Consider the following 4,708-nt stretch of genomic DNA (forward strand, 5'->3'; position numbering starts at 1 on the left):
TTGTAATCCTAGTGGGATCAATTTTAATCCTAAACATTTGCTTAGGACCTGCCTCCTTCTCAGCAAGAAGTGATTTCCAGGTGGGGTCTGGGTTTTCTGAAGTGGCCATGGAGGCAAATTGGCTTGGACTCCTTGACCTAGAGACATATGGTCAAATCTCTTGACTAAAACAGAGTGCATATTGTCAGTCCTGATTTCCTGTCTAGATAATTCAAGGAAGGCCTGAGGGGACCAGTGTTGATAATGAGAGACTCTCAGCTTCTGAACTCAGCACCTGTTTCAAGATTTTGGATGATTATCATTCCATGGACATTTGGAGGACAAACGTTACACTATTTCCTCCATTAGCCTTGGTACGGTTTTCTAGAATGGCCAAATGAGTTTGGGGAGTGATAAATGCTGCCTGAATTTTTCTATTTGTACTGGTATGGCCTAGTGGACCTGACAGACAGAACTGAGTTTAAATCATGCTATTTCCCAGCTATCTGACCTCTGAGCCTAACATCCCTCATCTGTAAAAAAAAAGTAGTAATATCATCTATATCAGGATGTTTTGGTTTTGGCTGAGACCCCAAAGTGCTGAGGGAAAGAAAACATGTGGCAAGTATCTCTCTCCTTCCAAAATGAAGGTGCTAGAATACATTTGCAGGACTTATAAGGAGGCATCCTGAAACTGATTTTGTGACCCCCTACACCTACCTACCTCAGAGTTATACAGAAGCTGAAGTTGTAAAGGCCAGAAGTTGAAATTAGATTTCTTTGGATAGAGTTGTCAGTGGGTAGGAGTTGTATTCTTCCCCTGAAAGAGACCTAAGGAATGTTTCCCTCTCGCTACAAGTTTGGTGAGATGGTTCTAAGGAAACTCTGACTCCTATAAATTGGGAAAAAGGCAAGAATGTGTACCCTCACCAATCCGATCAAATATTTTACTGGAGGTCTTAGCTAGTGTGATTAGGCAAGAAAAAGAAATAAAAGTCACATGGATTATAAAAGAAGAAATAAAACTCTATTCAAAGATGACATAATTGTGTACATAGAAAATCTCAAAGAATCTGCAACATAAGCTACTAGAGCTAAGCAAGTGTAATAAGATTGCAAGATAAAAGGTCAAAAGCCAAAAATCAATTTTATTTCTATATGCAGCAATTAACAATTGGAAATTTAAGAACTTTTTAAAAGTACTATTCACAATAGCATCCAAAAACTCAAAATATTTAGGTGTAAATCTAATAAAATCTGTACAAGATCTGCATGCTAAAATGTACAAAACATTCATGAAATAAAAAAGAAGACCTAAATAAATGGATGGTTCATGGATTAAAAGACTCAGTATTGTTAAGATGGCAGTTCTTCTCAAACTTATCTATTGATTCAATGCAATCCCAATCAAAACCCAGGAGGACTTTTTTTTTTTGTACAAATTGACAAGTTGATTCTAAAACTTATATGGAAAAGGCAACAGATCTAGAACAGTCAAAAGAATTTTGAAAAAGAAGAACAAAATTGGAGGACTCACAGTAACTGATTTCAAGGCTTACTATAAAACCAGGGTAAACAAGATAGTGTAGTATTGTCTAAAGGATATACACAGATCAACGAAACCAAATGGAGAATCCAGAAATAGACCTATACATACATGGTCAACTGATTTCCATCAAAGGTGTAGACAAATCAATGGAGAAGGTAGTTTTACAATAAATGGTGCCGAAACTATTAGAAATCTGTATGCAAAAGTGAACCCTGATCTATACCTTGCACCATATATAAAAATTAACCCCACATGAGTAATAGACTTAAATGTGAAGCCCTGAAAAACTTCTATAGGAAAATGTAGGAGAAAAATCATTGTGATCTTATGTTAGGCAAATTCTGTAGTTACAAAATTATAATAAAAGCATGATCCCTAAAAGAAAAAAATGATGTATTAGATTTCATCAAAACTGAAAACGTCTGCTCTTTGAAAGACACTGTTAAGAGAATAAAGGACTAGGGATGTAATCTACAGCATGATGACTATAGTTAACACTGCTGTATGATATATATGAAAATTGTTGAGAGAGTAAATCCAAAAAGTTCTCATCACAAGAAAAGAAAGTTTTTCCTTTTTCCTTCCTCATCCTTCCTTCTCCTTCTCCTTCTTCTACTTCTTTCTCTTTTGACTGTATCTTTATGAGATTATGGCTGCTAACTAAACTTATAGGGGCAATCGTTTCACAATACATGTGAGTGGAACCATTATGCTGTACACCTTAAACTTACAGTGTCATGTCAATTATATCTCAAGAAAACTAGAAAAAATCAACACAAACACACACACAAATAAAAACACCAAATTGTTATTGAGTCTCAAATTCTTAACTGATTTACAAATTGGAAGATTTTAAGTGGTCATCTCATAGTATCTAAACAAATGAGCTGGTAGAGGGAAATATTTTCCAGACCTTTTACTTATTCTTTACTAGATGAGATTTAAATCTTACTAAAAATAAATCATCTACAATATCTTAAAAAAGAGAGAATGAAAGACAAGCCACATAATTGAAGAAGATATTTGCAAAATACATATCTGATCCAAAATATATAAAGAACTCTCAAAATTCCATAATAAGAAAACAAACAACCCAATCAAAAAAAGACAAAGATTTCAACGGACACAACATCAAAGATGATATATGGATGGCAAATAAGCACATGAAAAGATGCTCAGCATCATTAGTTATTAACAGAATGCAAATTGAAACTGAAAGATACCACTACACACCTATTAGACTGGCTAATTTTTAAAATTGACAATACCAAGTGCTGATAAATATATGGGGCACTGGATCTTTCACACAGTGCCAGTAGGAATGCAAAATGGTACAGCTGCTGTGGAAAACAGTTTCTTACTATATGACCAGGCAATCCCACAATCCCACTCTTAGGTACTTAACTCAAGTGAAATGAAAACTTATGTTCACACAAAAACCTATCCACGAATGTTTACACTGGCTTTATTCGTAATTGCCAAAACCTGGAAACAATTCAAAAGCCCTTCAGTTAGTGAATAGGTAAACAAACTGTGGTACATCCATAGAACAGAATCCCACTCAACAATAAAAAGGAACGGATTACTACTCCTCAGGACAACATGGATGAATCTCAAAAACATTATGTTAAGTGAAAGAAGCCAAATTCAAAGGCTATGTGTTAAATGAATCCATTTATATGACATTCTGGAAAAGACTAAATTTTAGGGACAGATAACAGATCAGTGGTTGTCAGGAGCTGGGGGAGAGGGGAGGAGCTGATTTCAAAGACAGAGAGGGAATTTGGGAGTGATGAACTGTTCCATATCTTGACTGTGTTGCTGGCTATATTATCGTATGCATTTGTAGAAACTCATAGAACTTGACACTCAAAAGGTGAATGTTGCTATATATATATTTCAATTTTTAAAAAATATAATTGAATTTTTTTTAAGTGGGCATTGGGGGATTGAAGATGAAAAGGGCAGAGGTTTGAATTTCTTTGGAGACAGTTGTGGTGTGATGTGTCTCACTTTCCTCTTGGGGAAAAAGTGGGGGATGCTTCCCCCTCACCTGAAGTCCAGTAAGAGAAGCTCTGAATAGACCACCCACTAAGAGGTCACCATGTGCCCTTTGTGGTTGGAAGGCCACAAGGACTGGAACCTTGACTCAGGCTTGAAAGCAAAGTCACAGGGTTGGCTGAGGCCGCCTGGGCAGCAGAGAAAAATCACTATGTTGGAGGAATCACTGTACTCCTACAAAAGCTGAAAGCATGCAGTACCAGATCCCTCCAGGAAGGGTAGGGTTGTTTTAAAAGCACACTGTCCACCAAACTTCCTGCAAGGAGATCTGAGCAGAAGCAGGTAGAGGGAAAACTGTCAGGTGCCCAGCTGAGGGGGGCGGGGCATGAGCAGTTAGCCTAAGAGAGCTACTACCTGGACAAAGGATTCCATTGTAGGGATCCGGGGATGGGGGACCTAGAGGACCCCATGGCAGCCCATGAGAGACATGCCAGCTCTAGGCATCCACCCCAGTGGCACCACGGTCAGATCAGACCTTTCGTTCCTCTTCCATGACCCTGGTGGAGCCAAAGGGAACCTGGTGAGGTGGGTAGAGGTAATGGGAAGGACTCACAAGGGAGAAGCAGCCAGCAAAGCTGCTACAGATTTCTGGAAGCTCCAGATCAGAGAATCAGTTTCTAGAACTCAATAAGAGGGAGATGAAATATAATGAAAGTCATTATTTTTTCTTTTAGATAAACATGAATTATTCACCAAAGACCTAAATTTTGTTTTGTTACAGCTTCACATTTATCAAGGAGAAAAAAACATTTTTTTTCCTTTTTTGTCTCCATCTCTGGGGGGGAAGTATGACCTCAGCTTGCTCAGTGCTACAAACATTCAGTGTAATGGTCACCTTTAATCGCGGAAGAGGTGAACTGACCATGGGTCAGGGTGCTAAACAGTGTGGTTATTTACATACTTCTTGTAACCGTTGTGAATGATAATGCCCATACGCCTCTGCTGCCTGAAAGTAGCGAATCGTTCTTGCCAACAGAGAGAAAAATATACGACTTTTTGTGATGATCTTAAGGTTCAGCTGTTACACTCTTTTTTTTTTTTTTTTTCCTTGCGTTATGCGGGCCTCTCACTGTTGTGGCCTTTCCCCTTTTCGGGGCACAGGCTCCCGGCCGGCGGGGC

The sequence above is a fragment of the Lipotes vexillifer genome, unplaced genomic scaffold (genome assembly GCF_000442215.2).
Source record: "Lipotes vexillifer unplaced genomic scaffold, Lipotes_vexillifer_v1.1 scaffold333, whole genome shotgun sequence".
NCBI lineage: Eukaryota > Metazoa > Chordata > Mammalia > Artiodactyla > Lipotidae > Lipotes > Lipotes vexillifer.